This window comes from Dromiciops gliroides, chromosome 6 (assembly GCF_019393635.1).
Source record: "Dromiciops gliroides isolate mDroGli1 chromosome 6, mDroGli1.pri, whole genome shotgun sequence".
NCBI lineage: Eukaryota > Metazoa > Chordata > Mammalia > Microbiotheria > Microbiotheriidae > Dromiciops > Dromiciops gliroides.
Window position 1 is genome coordinate 166,929,010 of NC_057866.1, and position 18,566 is coordinate 166,947,575.

Below are 18,566 nucleotides of genomic sequence, written 5' to 3' on the forward strand. Positions count from 1 at the left end.
CCTAGCTGCCCCCATTCCTATAAGTGTTGAAGAAAACTAAGGATTCAAAGAGGATGAGGTAAGGAGGAAGATTCTAGATTACTAGATTCTAGTAATGGGTGGAAGCCAGTGAAAAAGCAAGGGGATGGAACACAGAATCTTGTATGTGAGGAACAAGAAGTAAGGGAGGTTTTGTCTGGAATAAGAGGGGATTAAGGGTAATAATGTATGTTAGGTAAAGACCAGCTGGAATCTGATTGTGAAAGACTTTATTGTCAAACTGAGAAATTGGTATTTGATCCTAGTGGTCACTGAATGATGTGTGAGCAGTGGAATGGTCAGTGATATAGGATTTAGGAATAACATGATGGTAGCTGCATGGAGGAGGAATTAGAAAAGGGAGAGGTTTTAGGCTTAGAGACCAATAAGGAGAATTTTATGATCATCCAGGTGATGAGAAGACTGGATCTGAACTATGGTGTTGACTATATCACTAGGAAGAAGTGATGGTTATGTGAAATGCTGTGAATTGCAGAATTAACAAGATTAGCAATTGATTTTATATGGAGATGAGGGAAAGGGAAGAATCCAGCATGACTCCTAATTTGCACATCAGAGGGACTTGGGAAATGATGGTTCTCTCAAAAGAAATAGGGAAGGGGGCAGCTAGTGTGGTGTAGTGGGATAAAGCACCAGCCCTGGATTCAGGAGTACCCTGAGTTCAGGTCCGACCCTCAGACACTAGACACTTAACTAGCTGTGTGACCCTGGGCAAGTCGCTTAACCCTCATTGCCCCCGAAAAAAAAAAAAAAGAAATAGGGAAGTTGGGAAAAAGGATAAGTTTTAGGATGGGCTTGAAAGATTGAGTTCTGTTTGGTGCCAGTTGAGTTTGGATATGTCAATGGGACAGGCCAATTTGAAATGTCCAATAAGTGGCTGGTGATGCAGGACTGAAATCGGGAGAGAGACCAGGGATGGATATGTGGATATGGGTGTCAGGTGTAAAGAGATGATAATTAAATCCATAAGAGCTGATGATGTAACAGTAACAACAATACAATGGGGGTCTGGTACAGATCCCATCACCTTGTTCAGCTGAACCTGCGGAGGGGCAGGGGAGCAGAGATGACATTAAGCAGGCAGTGCTTTGGGAGATGCCATGAAGCGTATGTGGACCTTCTGTAACTGATTTCAGTTGTTTTACCATGTGGTTGGAGGATCCTTTGAGTTGAGTGTATAGACACAACTCTTGGCATCTTCCAAAAGGCCTTCAGCTATTTCTTCTTTGCTCCATTTCCATCTGGGGGTAGCTCAGTAACCCTCCAACAGTGTCCAGTGAGAGGTCACACAATAAGGAAGGACATTAGGGCCCTTCTTCCCCTCAAAAGCTAAAAGAAATAGGCCATTGTCCTTGGCCCTTTTCATTTCTAGGTTAAGAGAGTGGAGACTCCAACCAGGGTGAGGAATGGGAGCCCCAGATATTTAGGAGATGGGGTTTGGAAGCCATTGATGCCCTGCGGAGCAAGAGGTGGGACCTTCAGACTCGGGCTAGCAAAAAGACCCACCTGGCAGTTTAGTCTCATCCAAACTCCATGTTTAATCATAATCACTAGCATTTATACTACACTTTAAAAACAAAACAAAACAATACCCAGATAAAGAGCGTGATGGGGGCTGCTAGGGTTGCACAGTGGATAGAACACTGGCCCTAGATTCAGAAGGACCTGAGTTCAATATCCGGCCTCAGACACGACACTTACTAGCTGTGTGATCCTGGGCAAAGTCATTTAATCCTCCTTACCCTGGAAAAAAACCAAACAAACAAAAAATCAGAATAAACTACACTTTAAGAAGTGCTAATTACTTTATATATATTATGCCATTTGATACTCACAACAATCCCACACATTTAAGTGCTATGTCACATCCATTTTATCGCAAGAAGCATATTATAACTTCATATTTATTATGAACATTGTATTTCTTGCCTTCTCAATGGGGAGGGGAAGGGGTGAAGGGAGGGAGAGAACTTGAAGCTGAACATTTTTTAAAAATGTTTTTAAGAGAAAGTGTGTTGAGAGAGAACAGAAGGCCATGGACTGAAGCAGGGGAAACACCCACAGAGAGAGGGTTGGTAAATGGAGGATGATCCAGCAAAGGAGGCTGAGAACGAGATGTCAGAGAGAGAGAAGAAAAACAAAGACAGAGCTTTGTAATAAAAACCCGGGGAGGAGAAAGTTTCCCAAAAGAGCGAGTTGACAACAACGTCAAATGCTGTCCAGAGGTCAGGAAGAGTAAGGACTAAGAAAACACCACCAGATCTGGCCATTAAGAGATCCCCCGTCATTCTGAAAGGAGCGTTTTCAGTGGATAGATGACTAAACAGGATTAGAGGCAGCCCGCTATCTAAAAGGCACCTGGCTTCCTAGCAGGGTCAGATTAGCTCTACCCAGAGCCAGAACTAGCTATTTTGAGACCTAGAGCAAGAGAAGACAAACGGGCGTTAAACTGTACTGCTGGCGCAGGCGGGTGGGGAGGAGGGGGGAGTCGGGATGGGAGGAGGACAATGGGCCAGGGAACAGCGCACCTGGGGTGCAGCCCGCAAGAAGAAAGCAGACCATCTGTTAGCGTCCTATTTTAACTTAGTATTTTTGCTAACTAGGTGCAATGTTCTGTTTCTGTGCTGCTGAAAGGCTGCAAATGCTATCATGGCCATCTAAGTCCAGATCACAATCCCTTCCACAGAAGTTACCACTCCACCCTACCCCCAAGTTCCCAACTTGAAAAAACTCAAGTAGTTTTGGCATTCTAGGAAGAGGCTCCTCTTCTTCCTTGCACCTACACCTCCCCCTACTTAAAAAAAAATAGATGTCTTCTTATTTTGGGGGGGGGGGAGGGGTGGAAATCAGGGTTAAGTGACTTGCCCAGGGTAACACAGTCAGTAAGTGCCGAGACCCAGATTTAAAACTCATGTCCTCTTGACTACACCAGTCCTTTAAGGAACAAACCAAGCCATTCCACTCATAATTCCTAGTATGCTGAAGATCATCTGGCCCACCTTAAGGAAATAGCCCAACCATGAGCCTTTTCTATTCTTGACAACTTTCCAGCATTCAGGAAATAAGCACCTGTGTGGACTGATCTCAAACTGCTCAGGAAGTTAGCCTGTGCTCATAGGGGGCGGACAGAATATGTACATAGGCAGCCTGGGCAGTGGAAAGGGGGCTGAATGGGACCTTGGAGTCAGGAGCCCTGGGTTCTGACATTTACTAGTTGTGACTGAATCAGTTAATTTATTTTTCTGAACGTCAGATATCTTCTCCTCAAAATGAGGGTAGTGACAACAAAGTGTTCCATAAACTTGAGTGTAATATAAGGATGAGTTGTTTGTATGATTATTTATGGCTCTGCCATACATTCTTACCTCTTCTATACCTTTGTGAGCCCGAGATAAAGGATCATAAATCTGGAAGAGACTTTTGGAGATATCTTATCCAGCCACCCCCAATTTACAGATAAGGAAACTGAGGGCCAGAGAATTGAAGTTTTAAATGGCTTGTCTAAGGTCGCATAGGTAGTAAATGGCAGAGCCAAGATTGGAACCCCACTTGAGTTAACTCCCATTCTTTACACTGTACCCAAACCCTAGATCTATTCACTGGGGATGCAGAGAGATTTCAGCAAGAGTTCCACTCTTTCATGAGAGCACTTCTGAACTCCCCTCATCTTTCCCTGTCCGTCTGGAGACTAAACTTCAGGAGCTCTACAGGAAGACTTGTCCCTTTGCCAACAGAGTCTTGGGTAGCCATCAGTAGGGAGGCTCTAAAAAGTCTAGATTTTCTCTTGTGCCTGTGGGGAAAAAAAGTTCTTGGCTTTCTTTCCTTCCTTCCCTGCCCAGCAGCTCGGGATGTACAGACAGATATTGCATACAGTGTGGTGAAGTCAGAGTAACACAATCTCTTGCATTCCAGACAGGGTTCCAGTGACATAATAAAGCCCATGAAAAATCTAGAGTGACTTGTCAGGAGAGATCCCAGATGGATTTTCTATACATAGATGGCAGGGCGTCTTCCCTGCCTGTTCTACTCTAGTGTGGGGCAAGATTTTTAATGCCAGGGCTCAGCAACATCTTGTAGCAGGTGGACGGTGTTGAGTATTGGCCAGATGCTAAACAGAGTGCAAGTTGTAATGTTAGAATGGGACAGAGGGCAAGGGAGACACCCTTATAAAAATGCTACAGGGCAAGGGAGGGGGCAACACAGGAGAGCACAGCCCACGGTCTGGAATTCCAAGTATGGCGTTTTGAACCAGCAAGGAGAGAACTATTTAGCTATTTGCACCCTCTGACCCCACCCCACCTTGTGACTGCTGCAGTAACAAGATGTCCCAAATACTGTGCCTGATACTGTAGCCTTTGATGCCTGGACTGTAAAGATTCCACTGTATCAACCACTCTCCTCATTGGGGAGCGAGACGTGCTTGGAATGTTAGTGAGCTGTGATCTGTGATTGGTGGTTTGGGGTTTCAGCGTTTCTGAATTTGCATGACCAAGCAGTACTGTTAGAACTTTCCATAATAGAAGGCTGGAATTTGAAACTTTGTCTGTTTACCTTCCAGATTCCAAACAAGCCACATTCTTACCAATAACGTCATATAAATATTGGCACAATAGCATGGAATCATATCATTGCTAATACATTATTATTTTTTTTCATCCTGTCTGCTGGTAGATAGAGATTCTCTCAACCCATGCATATATTTTACATAAAAGAATAACTGGGCTGCCAAGGAGTTTAATGATATGATTTCATCATGGGATTCTGGGCTCTTTGGTTTATGTGGCCACCAGACCCCAAGACAGAATTAATTCATGTAACTGGGACAAGCCCGTGTATTGTTTTTCCATTTTTTCCCCTATAAGTGAACTCAACTCTATTTTAATTGCCCAAACATTTGGGGATATAGGGAGTGAGAAGATAGCGAGGGACTCTCTGACATACTCATTAGTTCTTCAGAACTGAATATTACTGAAACTATTGCCTCTCAATGGAGAGGTCTGAAAATGGGAGACTTTTAGAAGGAGTTTCTTTTAAATTCATCAGGGTCTCCACATTTGTGTAACTGTGGTAGTCTGAAAAACCTCTGGCTTCTTAAAAAGGGCTGTCTCCATTCTGGACACACCCTCTCCTGCTGCCTGGTTCTCCACCTCCCCCTTATTCTCCATTTTCTATAATTCCTCTCCCCACCCCCTGGCCTACATTTGGAATCTGAAATGACTGATTTCCCGTCCTTGTCCTAAAGGTAGTGATAAAGATACAACATTTATACATAGTGCTTTGAGATCTGAAAAGTGCTTTACATATGTTAATATATTTGTTCCTCACAACAACTCTGTGAGGTAGTTGTTATTGTTATCTATTTTAGAGATCTGGAAACTGAGGCTAAAAGAGATCAAGTGACTTGCCTAGGGTCACACAGCTAGTGGCTGAGGCATCATCCTGACTTCAAATCCTATACTGTAAGCATGAACTGCTTAGATCATGTCTTCCAAGACCTGGATACAGACCTCTCCTTCCCCTCTAGAGATCTCCGTGTATCCTTCTCTGGTGACCATGATCTTGTAACCTTATTCGCTCTTATCTCTCCCACCAATGCAAAATCTTGGAGTTAGAAGAGATCTAGTTCAATCTGTATCTGAACAGGAGTTCTCTACAACATCTAAGATAAGGAGTCATCTAGACTGTACTTGAAGATCCCACTTCCTTCTGAGGCAGCCCATCTTACTGTGGGATAGCTCTAATCATTGAGGTTTTTTATACACTAGAGCCAAAATCTACTAGTTTCTAGTTCTTTCCAAAGGCATTGAGGGAGTTAAATATAAAAAACAGAGAGCCTAGGAGTAAATTGGTTCTTTTATGCAGGTTTTAAGAGGAGAAAGAAAAGGGATAGTAAAGGGAATACCTTAGTGTAGACATAAGTAGAAATATATCAAACTCAACAGGGAATCAAGTGGGAACAGGGAGGGGGAGGCATTGAGAGGGAGGCTAACACTGTGAAGGACTATCAAAATAAATTTCCTGAACCTTAAGGTGTGTGTGGGGGGAGGGGGGAGGAATTAAAAGGGAAAAATAAAAATACTAGAAACTAAAAGGTGTATCCATCAATTGGGGAAATGACTGAATAAATTATGGTAAATGAATCTAATGGAACATTACTCCATTGAAAGAAATGACAAAAGGGATTATTTATCTTGTGAAGAAACATCAAAAGAATTCTTTAGAGGAGACTTTAACTGGTATCCTGAGAGAATTGAGTGGAAAAGAATGTGTTTCCAGAATTTAGAAGTCAGTAGTAGCAGTGATGGTTAGTTAGAGGTGACTCTGGTTGTGATCTTTCTTACAGTCAAGGCCCATAGTGTTATTTATGTCATTGTTTAATAAATCAATAAATATTACTAAATACTTAATAAATTGTTAATAAACTAATTGAGTTTATAAATTGTATGGCATATAACTTTGATATCTATGTAAACCTAAAAATTTGGGAGGTTTAATATTGAGAGAGACAGAAATGAATGAAAACATCCGGGGAAAGTGCTATGGATTATTTTGGAGTAGATGGTGTAGATTATGATAGAATTTGAAGACAGGAAGGTAAAATACAGACAATCAAAATTCTCTCTGCTTGGGAACTTACCAATTGCTACTTCTACCGTTATGCACACAGAGTGCCAAGTCTACATACTGCTGGTTTCCAGTGTAATATCTGGGGACAAACACATCTGGAGAGCATGTGAGGATAAAAGAAATAGCTGTCACACTGATGCTGAGTGTAAAACTCTAGGAGATCAAGGTCCAGTCCCCTGGGTTTTTTTAATCTGCCTAGTTTCTTCATCTGCAAAATGGGGATAATAATATCTATATTTCAGGGTTGTTGTGAGCACAAAATAGGATATACATGAACCTTGCAAATTTTAAAGTTCTATATAAATGCGTGGTGGTGGTGGTAGCAGTAGTAGTGGTAGTAGTAGTGTCAACAGACAATCACACCATGAGACTTATGTGAAAACCATGTTTATTACAAGAGAAATGAACATGCATGGGAACCCTAAGGGCTGGAAGTTTTTACAGAAGTTTACACTTTTATAATAGCAGGACAAGGGAAGAAGGAGATACCAGGAAGGGGTGTAACATGGGGAGAGGACCAGTGTGCATCAAAGCATAGGACACCAAAACCACTCCCCACAGGGAGGAGCAGCATTCTTTTCCCTTGGGAACTGCTGGATTATGATGATAGGAGGGTCTGCTTTTCCGCAAAGGACCCCAGCTGCACAAGCAGTATCCCAGCCTGGCACAGACTGACTGACAACTGTCTTCCCTCTCAAGGACACAGAGAGTCCAGCTTGGGGTACAACAACAAATTATGTCAGCTCAGGGGGAGCTTTGTTCTTGATACATTCAGGGCCTCCTGCATGCTTTGGGTCCAGTGTTTCTAAAAAATATGGCAGCTCAAAAAGACAAGTTCAGGGGACCCCTTAACAGTAGTAGTAGTAGTAGTAGCAGCAGCAGTAGTAGTGGTGGTATTATTATTTACAATGTTCTACCTGTTGCCATATATATGTAGGACAGAGAGAGGGGCAAAATGGTATAGATAGGCAACTTGATGTAGTGAGAAGCACCCTGGAATTGGAATTAAGATACTTAGGTTTGAATCCTGCCTGTTACACTGGCTAGCTACTGGCTAGTGATTATGGGAGGGGAGGGGAGGGGAGGGGGAAGGGAGAGGGGGAAGGGGGAGGGGGAGGGGGAGAGAGAGAGAGAGAGAGAGAGAGAGAGAGAGAGAGAGAGAGAGAGAGAGATCCCCCATCATTTGGGGAAAAAAATTCAGTGGAAGAATTATCAGTTCATTATTTTTTATCCCCCAACATATACCTTTCCACCCTTGGACCTAAGTACTGTAAGTCTATATTTCACTTCTAGCTACTCAACTGGGTGATTGTATGTTATATCCCACTAGGAAAATATGTGCTCCCTCTATAATGGCACCCTATGCATGTAAATGGCTATACACACTTGGTTTATACATTCAGATTACAGTCTTTAAGTCTTTCTGTCAAGGTGCTGATTTCAAGATGAAAAGTGCTTTGTTTTGTTTTTTTTCCACTTTCTTTCATTTTTTAGAGGTGGAAAGAACCTCAGAGATTATCTAGTCCAACGCCTGACCTGCTCTGAGCCACAGTGGATAGTAAGCATAGCCTGGCTCCAAAACAACACATATGCTGTGACACTTGGGATATTTTCTTTCATTTCACAGTGTATATTTACATGGGACAGTGAGGACAACTAACATAAGTTACCTATGGAATTCAGATCCACTCCAAAATGAAATAATTGTCCCTTTAAGGTGGGAGTCAGAAGGGGGAAGAGAAGGGCACAAGGATGTATTTATTTATTAAGCACCTACTGTATCCCAACTAGGGTAGCTAGGTGGCACCATAGTGCATAGAGCACTGGGCCTGGAGTCAGGAAGTCTCATCTTCCTGAGTTCAAATCTGGCCTCAGACACTTACTAGCTGTGTGACCCTGAGCAAGTCACTTTACCCTGCTTGCCTCAGTTTCCTCATCTGTAAAATGAGCAGGAGAAAAAAATGGCTATTCACTTTAGTATCTTTGCCAAGAAAACCCCAAATGGGGTCACAAGAAGTCAGACATGACTAAAAAACAATAGAACAACATGAGCCAGGCACTGTGTAAGTGCTTTACAAATATTATCTCATCTAATCCATACAACAACTCTGGGAAATAGATGCTATCATTAATCTCATTTTACAGGTGAAGAAATATAAACAGACAGAAGTTAGGTGACTTGTCTAGGGTAATATAGCCAGTAAGTATCTGGGGCCAGATTTGAAATCCAGGCCCAATACACTATTCACCACACCATCTAGCTATTTCGAGGGAGGCTACCAGAAACCAAGGAAAACATTTACACATGAAAAATAAATGGGTATATGAAGAGGTGATGAGAAGATGGAAGTATGGGAAAGCCTTTTTCTACATGAGAATCTAAAACAGTTAAAATGCTGCCTTTACTTTAAGCCGGTACTTATCATGTCACAGTGTCTCTGTGTCTTTTTTGTTCACATTTGTGGATTTCTTGTTCCCTTCCCAGTCTAGCATGTCATTTGTGGAGAGGCAAAGACTAGAATTGAACCATAGTCTTCTTCCACCAAACCCAAAATTATTTCTTGTTTTTAATCATAAAAGTATTTTATTATTTTCTTGTTACATGTAGAGATTTTTTTCAACATTTGTTTTGATAATATTTCTAGTTCCAAATTTTTCTCCCTCCTGTTCTTCTCTCCCCAAGATAGCAAGCAATCTGATATCAATTATATATATTATATATATATATACACACACAATAATATTAAACATTTTTGCATTAGTCATGTGAAAAAAGAATCAAAATGAAAGGGAAAAACATCAAAACAGAAAAAAAAAGTAGAAACAGTATGGCTCCATCTGCATCCAGATTCCACAGTTCTTTTTTCTGGATGTGGAGAGCATTTTCCATCATGAGTACTTTAGAATTAGCCTAGATCATTGTATTGCTGAGAAGAATTAAGTCTATCACATTTAATCGTCACACAATGATGTTGATACTGTGTACAATGTTCTCCTGCTTCTGCTCATTTCACTCAGCATCAGCTCATGTAAGTCTTTCCAGGTTTCTCTGAAATCTGCCTGCTCATTGTTTCTTACAGCACGATAGAATTCCATTACATTCATATGCCACAACTTGTTCAGCCATTCCCCAACTGATGATCATCCCCTCAATTTCCAATTCTTTGCCACCAACATTATTTCTACTACACCATATGCAGGATGATAGCATAGGATGGGGTAAGGAAAACAGGAAAATTAGTAAGTGAAAATTTAAGAAAGAGAACTCAGGTTACATAATAGTTTAGAGAATTTGGGCACCACTTGCTTGAACCAAGGAACAGGACATTCAGTTTTGCTAATTAATGACTCTCCTCTCACTTGACAGCCCCCAATATGCAAAGGCAATGATATTCCATTTCAGATATATTTTAGGATATAATAAGTCTAATCTTTATTCATGTGTTAGACCTTCAAATGCTTAGAAACACCTCAAAGGATCACAAAACCAGATCTGGAAGGGACTGCCTGTCCAAGCAATTAATTTTTCATTTGAAGAAACTGAGATCTGAGGAGATAAGTTATTTGGCCCAGGTCACATAGACAGTAAGTGTCATCTCTATTTTCTTCAACTCATTGTCATATGTCATGGCCTCCAGGAAACTCCTCCGGACACAGTCACCCTCCTCTGGATTTGATCCAGCTTGTTAATGTCCTCCTTAAAATATGGTTCCCAGAACAGACTACAATATGCCAGATGTGATCTGACTAGAGCAGAGGACAAGCAGGTCTCACACCTTTCATGTTCTGCATACCATGTCTCTTTTCATTCGCACGGGCCTTTTCAGTTACTATATCCCACTACTGATTAATGTTGAGTTTGAAGGAGTGAAAAAAAAAAGTACCTGATTTAGCTTCAGAGTTTTGGTAGTAAATCATGGCTTCTCCACTGTGTAATCTTAGGTAAATCACTCCTTGGTCCTCAGTTTCCTGTTCTGTAAAATCAAAGGGTTGGATTATACAACCTCTAAGGTTCCTTCCTGCTCTAAAAAGATGACTCATGAACTTGATGGAATGAAGGGAATCCATGAGCTTACATCTATATTTGTAAGATTGAATCAGGGCATATTTGCCCAAAGTCGTTGGACAGCTCCTCATGATGACTGGCTACCAGGAGGAACTCACTGGGGTGACACACCCCTAGAAAAGTGCCAGAGTCTATTAGTCACCTCACAGACCACCAGGAGACACCCAGAGACCCTCTGGAATAGGCTGAAGTTGGATTCAGAGGTCTGCCCTGCAGGTCCCTGTGTTAGCTATATAGACACATGCATCAAACTCAACCTTGAACATGTAAGGCAAGCACATTACAGCCTGACTTTCCCCAATTAGAGGCTGACTTAATTTCCAGGCTGCACATAATCACCAGGTTGTAGCTCTCTTCCGTGAGCAGCTGTGCCAAGTCAGGCCTATCAAGGTACTGCTTTTGCTATGGCTTATTACAGTCAAGCAGGGCTCTGATTACAGAAGGATTGGCAATTTTGCCTAAGAATATGACAGCATCCCAAGAGTCTGCTTGTTTTCAAGGTGCCTGGGAAACACATCCTTCCAGACTCAGGACCCAATAGTGCTTACTAAATATGAAACATCCAGATCATTTGATTAAAATGGGGAATTCTGGTCCATTTCACTTGGCCCCAATGGAAACCTAAGGTTGTTTTAGAGATCTGTGCTTGACTTTTGGATTGTAAAGTTCTCATCAGAGAGTTTAGCTTGGATTGATGAATGGAAATCCAGCCTCAGAATCGGGGAAAAAAATAACTCTAAATGTCAAATGTAGTGGGCCTTGGAATGAGCATGTGTGGAGTTAAGTCTATACCCTGGACACTTCCAGTGAGTGAACCCCTCGCTAAAGAACAGAGACTGATCTCCATGAACCTTGTCACTAGGTTCTGGGGCAGTGATGACTGGACACTGACTCTGAAAAACTTACCCCTTTGGACTTGAAGAGGAATGGTTCTGCCTCCTCTCACACTTTCTCTTCCTATATGTCCAGTGTGTTAGGAGTCTTTGGATCTCTATCTTAGTCTTCTAGTGGAAATAGGGAAAGGGATCTCACTCCAGCCTACTCAACATGCTTTTTGCTCATGGCCATGAGGATGGAGGCTGCCTAGGCAAGCTTGAGACCACATCCCATGTTTTTGTCTACTTCTATTTAATGTTTCATAGAAAACAAGTAACTACACCTGCTTGTGCACACACACACATGCGTGTGCACACACACACACACACACACACACATAGAGCAGAGAAATCTCACAGTGTCTCCAACCCCAACTAAATTTGTCTTCATTTTTATTTTATTTTCCAAATTTGTCTTTAAAAATTAATTTGGAGACCTGAGTTCAAAACCAACCTCAGACACTTGACACTTACTAGCTGTGTGACCCTGGGTGAGTCACTTAACCCTCATTGCCTTGTAAAAAAAGAAAGGAAGGAAGGAAGGAAGAAAGAAAAAAAGAAGGAAGGAAAGAAAAAGTTGATTTGGAAAACCAAGAGGGTAGAGCCAAGATAGCAGAGGAAAGGCAGTAACCTCTTCGAGTTCTCCACATAATCATGCCAAAAATCTCCAGATAATGCCATAAGACAATTTCTGGAGCCATAGAACCCACAAAAGGATGGGGTGAGATCATTTTCCAGCCAAAGACAGCTTAGAAGTTTGGCAGGAAAGGTCTGCTGTACCATGGTAAGAGTGAAGCACAGCCCCTAGGCTGGCCATGCCAGAGAAAGAGACCCCCGGAGCCTCTGAATCAGCTGCAGCAGTGGCTTCTTCTGGAACTAAGCTCACAGTCTGGTGAGAGGGCTGAGTGGTTGGATGAGGGGAGATTACAGGGGTCTCTGCTGGTGCTGAGGTGGAACTAGGTTGTTTTACTCATGCTTGGAACTGGGAAGCAGTCTTGAGTGGTGGACCCAGGTGGGGGAGGGGCACAGGCTCACATAGTGAGACAGAATTTAAATTTTGTTTCCAGGTTAAAGAGCAAGTAGACCTGGGGTTATTTACAGACCAGAATATAGGCTAGGTGAGTGGAGAATCTTCCTCTCTTTAAATCAGGACCTCCTTAAACCTGGGACCCCCTGAAGCTTGGGACAGTGCACCCTGGAAGCAGTGCCCCACTTTAAGAAGGACTTAGAAGTCAAGAAATAGGCTAGGAACATGAAGACAGAAAAAATATGGACCATAGAAAGTTTCTTATGTGACATGGACGATCAAAATACACCCTCAGAAGAAGATAACAAAGATAAAGCTCCTATATCCAAAGCTTCCAAGAAAAATATGAAATGGTCTCAGGCCATAGAAGCACTCAAAAACAACTTTGAAGATAAAGAGAGGTAGAGGAAAAAGTGGAAAGAGAAATGAGAGTGATGCAGCAAAGTTATGAAAAAAACCCAACAGCTTGAAAAGCCAAATGGAAAAGCTCTCTGAAGAAAATAATTGCTTAAGAATTAGGATTGAACAAATGGAAGCTAATGACTTTATGAGAAATCAAGGCACAAAGCAAATCCAAATGAATAAAAAAATAGAGGGTAATGTGAAATATCATCTTGGAAAAACAACTGCCCTAGAAAATAGATCCAGGAGAGATAGTTTGAAAATTATTGGACCACCTGAAAACCATGATCAAAAAAAGATAGTAAGATGGTAAAGTAGATAGTAAAGTAAAAGATAGTAAAAGATAGTAAGATGGTAAAGTAGATAGAGCACCAGCCCTGGATTCAGGAGGAACTGAGTTCAAATCCAGCCTCAAACACTTGACTCTACAGCTATGTGACCCTAGGAGAGTCACTTAACCCTCATTGCCTGGAAAAAAAAGAGCTTAGACATCATCTTCCAAGAGATTGTTAGGGAAAATTTCCCTGATATTCTAGAAGCAGAAGGTAAAAGAGAAATTGAAAGAATCCATCAATCACCTCCTTAAAGCGATCCCAAAATGAAAACTTTCAGGAATATTATAGCTAAATTCCAGTGCTCTCAGGTCAAGGAGAAAAAAATGCAAACAGCCAGAAAGAAACAATTCAAGTATTGTGGAGCTACAGTCAGGGTAACATAAGATCTAGCAGCTTCTACATTAAAGTATTAGAGGTCATGCAATATGATATTACAGGGGGCAAAGGAATTGGGATTACAACCAAAAATCACCTACCCAGCCAAACTGAGTATAATCTTTCAGGGGGGGAAATGAGACTTTAATGAAAAAGAGGACTTTCAGGCATTTGTGATGAAAGACCTGAACTGGATAGAAAATTTGACTTTCAAATACAAGATCCTAGAGAAGCATAAAAAGGTAAACAATAAAAAGAATTCATGAGGGAGATTAAAAGATTAAACTGTTTACATTCCTACATGGGAAGATGATACTTCTTACTCATAAGAACATTCTCTATATTAGGACAGCTGAAAGGAATAAATTTAGACAGAGGGCACAGGTGGGAATTGATTATGAAGGGATGATTTCTATAAAGCATTTATTTTTAGTTTATCTTTTGGGGGGGCAGTCAGGGTAGGGTAGCATGCCCAGGGTCATGCAGCTGGTGTGTGTCTTGTGTCTGAGGCCAGATTTGGGCTCAGGTCCTCCTGGGTCCAGGGCCGGTGCTTTGTCCACTGTGTCACCTAGCTGACACATTATGACATCTTCAAAATAAAATTTACACTCCCATAGAAAGAACTGATAAAAAGAGCACTTGTGGATTGTACATATATAACCTATATCAGGTTGGTTGCTGTCTTGTGGAGGGAGGAGGAAAGGGAGGGAGGGAGAAAAATTTGGAACTCTAAATCTTATGAAAATGAATGTTGAAGACTACCCTTACGTGTAACTGGAAAAAATAAAATAAATGTTTGTTGCATTGAAAAAAAAGACAGTCCCTGCCCTCAAGAAGCTTATAATCTAATAAACAAGTCCAAGTATAGTTTATCTGTTGAGTTCTCCAGGATATTTTTGGATCTATATTCATAGTACAAGAATGTGTTGTCTATTGATAAGATAGTAACATTTTGGATTGCAATTATAATCAGTAAGTAATGTCTTGCTAGGAGGTAATAAACTTACAATGATAAAATAAAATAAAATAAAATTTAGGGGTGAGAGGATTGAACTGGGAGAAAGGGAAAGGGAGAGGTGGAATGGGGTAAAGTATCTCACATACAAGAAGCAAGAAAAAGCTTATGGAATGGAAGGGAAAATGGGGAAGGAGCGGGGGAGTGAATGAGCCTTACTCGAATCAGAATTGGCTCAAAGAGGGAAGAACATACACACTTTAAGTGGGTACAGTAATATATATCTTGGACTGAGGGGGAGTGGGAGGGGTAGGGGATAAGGGGAGAGGGGTGAAGGAAGGGAGGGCAGATTGGGGGGAGGCAATCAGAAGCAAAACACTTTTGAGGAGGGAAAGGGTAAAAGAAGATAGAAAGTAGAGTAAATATCATGGGAAGCAAATAGGATAGAGGGAAACCTAGTTAGCAATAGTAATGGGGAAAATTTGAAGCAGAGGCAAGAGCAATGTAAGATGAAGATGACGAGAATGATGGTGATGATGGTACTTTGCTGGGCTATTGTGAAGAAAATTTTTTGTCAGGTATAGGGTACTATATAAATGTTAGCTATTATTGTTGCAATAATCAACCTCATGGGTGTTTTGTAAGGAAATCTCTCTTTAAAATACTATATAAATGTAGTTTACTATAAAAAAAGATGAGCAGGATGCTATTAGAAAAGCCTGGAAAGACTTACATGAGCTGATACAAAGTGAAATATACTGTATACAAAATAACAGAAATAATGTAAGATGATCTGCTGAAAATGACTTAGTTATTTTCAGCAATGCAATGATCCAAGAAAACTCAGAAGGACTTATGAAAAATGCAATCCATCTACAGAGAAAAAGCTGATGGTATCTGAATAGAGATGGAAGTATATTTTGTTGTTTTTAGTTCCTTTTTCTACAGTTTTTTTGTCTGCTATGTTTTGCACGACTGCAAATGTATAATTTATATTGAATTGTTTGATTTCTTAAGGGGGGATAGAGAGGAAGGAAGAGAATTTGGAACACAAAGTTATGAGAATTAAGGTTACAATTTGTTTTTACATGTAAGGTGGGGAAAATTCTAAATAAATAAACAAATAAATAAAAGAATAATTAATAAATGAATGAATAGATGGATAAGCATATACATAGATAGATTGATATATAGATAGAAAGAAAGAAAAATAAATAAATAAATGAAAAGTTGATTTGAGGCTGCTTGCCCAGGGCATGTTTTTAAAGCTTGGTTTTTGCATGAAATTTGCTGGCTATGGCTTTGATTCACCCTTGTTCCCTTATACCTCCTCTTTCACCCATGCATCTTCTTTCACTTTCTGCTCTGCTGCTCCTTATTTTGCTTATTCTAGCTACTCTTCTTTCCTGCTGCTCCAGAGACTTAGACATCCAAAGGCTGCCCCGCCAAGCACTGCTGCACCAGGATGCTAGGTGACAGTAGTGAGAAGACATTCTTGCTTTCCCAACTCCAAACTTGACACCAGTCTTATCTGGGAGTAGGGAGTGAGTGGAACAAAAAACAGTTGGGATTCCTGCATGTTGAGGAAATTTCCTCAACCATGGCTTTGGGCCATGCATGGATTTGCTGCCGAGATTTAGGCTACCAAGGTTCCACTGATGCTAACTGCAGAGGAAACATTTTTCCTTTCAATTTTTTGAACAGGGGATGTTTTCTGCAGATGGATCCACCAATAAGAATAACTTGCTATTTACACAATGCTATTATAGTTTACAAAATGTTTTATGTAAATGATTTGATTTAATTCTCATAGCAACCCCATGGGGCAGGTCAAATAAACATTATTATCTTCCCTTTACAAATGAGGAAACTGAGACATAATCAGGTTAAGGGACTTGGCTCAGGTCATGTAATTGGTGCAGGGTCAAAATGGATTTTGAACTGAGGTCCTTGGACTCCAAATGCAATGCCCTTTTCACTACACTGAACCATAGCTGACCCCACACAAGAAGGGGGGAAGGAAAATAACCAATAATTAGTGTGGGAGTAACAGGAACAAAATTCTGGTTTTCATTAACAATTGTGAAGATGGCATAGATTGGCCATTACATGCAACAGATGTACATAAATTGAATTTGTGCAAATCAAATCATTTCCCCATCAGAGAGAATCATTTTTGCTTGTGGTGAATCACTTCTAGGCAGTGACATCTAATAAGATCTTCTCCTGAACCCCAAGGCTTTTTGCCTAGCTATGAATGGATGATCTGTAGGGAAGCATTTGAATGTCCTAGGAAAAATCATAACTTAAGAGATCTTCACATAAAGAAAAGAATCATTTTCTAGCCAATACTCATCCACCTCCAATTTAGTGGATATTCAAAATTCCTTGTTTTTTTCTTATGCTTTGTATTTTCCAAAGTACATTTGTGAATATTAACTCTTTTAAATTTTATAAGAACCAGGGTGGGGAGGGGGTATTACCATTTTTCACAGATGACAGACACAGAGAGATCAGATAGAATGTCCAAACACAGCTAGATGGTGACAAAAACAGGACCTGAACTCCAAAATTCTGACTCCTTATTTACACTACTTGTCTGTTTTATAAATCCCAATTGTTATGCACTACTTCCCCTCTCACTGGTTCAGTTCACGGAGTCCACTCTGAGTAGAGTAGATTGGAGTTGGCAAGTTTTCTTAAAGTGGTACACACTGAGTTAAAGTTAAAGGATCAAACATTTTTTTAAAAATTTAATTAAAAAATTTCAAACTTGAACCTCATATTTTTCAAAGCTGGAAGCCAGAATGCCAGAATCTCTCTTCTCCCAAGTTCTCACCAATTATATACCTCAAATAGGCTGAGCACTGAGTAATCAGTATCCACCAATGAGAAGAGTCATATGCAAATAGGCTTCAAGCCACACAGGTTTGTGTTCCTCCCTTGGATCAAAACTCTTTGTTGTCCCTTACAAAGATGATCTAGGGGGTATTTGTTTTTGTTCTGTATTATTTGTCCTATTTCCAGATGCCAGAGGTGACCCCTATGAGAGTAGGAGTTCCAGCCCTGATAACCTTTGAGTCAGGATTGCAGGTGGAGTGGTACAGCTAACCAGTTCAGCACGGAAACCCTGAGTTATCAATGTGTTTGGGACTTGAACTCCAGGGAGGTTTTGGCTGCTCAGTGTCAACTAAAAGAATAGTCAACTAAACCAGGGACCCAGGGGAAAGGTAATAAATAAAAATTGATCCCAGGAAGGTATACTTAACTATTTACAAAGTACTTTCCTCATAATAAGTCTCTGTGTGAGGTCATTATTTTTTATCTTAATAGTATTTTTTTCTAGTTACATGTAAAGATAGTTTTCAACATTCATTGGGGGGGGGGGGATGGCAATGAGGGTTAAGTGACTTGCCCAGGGTCACACAGCTAGTAAGTATCAAGTGTCTGAATCTGGATTTGAACTCAGGTCCTCCTGAATCCAGGCTCGGTGCTTTATCCACTGTGCCATCCAGCTGCCCCCAACATTCATTTTGATAACTCCCTCCCCCCCAAGATAGCAAACAATCTGATATAGGTTATATATGTACCATCACATTAAACGTATTTTCACATTAGTCATGTTGTGAAAGAAGATTCAGAACAAAAGGGAAAACCTCAAAAAAGAAAACAACAACAACAATAAAAATAATGTGGTTCAATGTGCATTCAAATTCCACAGTTCTTTTTCTGGATCTGGAGAGCATTTTGCATTATGAGTCCTTTGGAATTGTCTTGGATTATTATATTGCTGAGAAGAGCTAAGTTGAGCTGATCATTACACAATGTTGCTGTTACTGTGCACAATATTCAAGGAGATCATTAT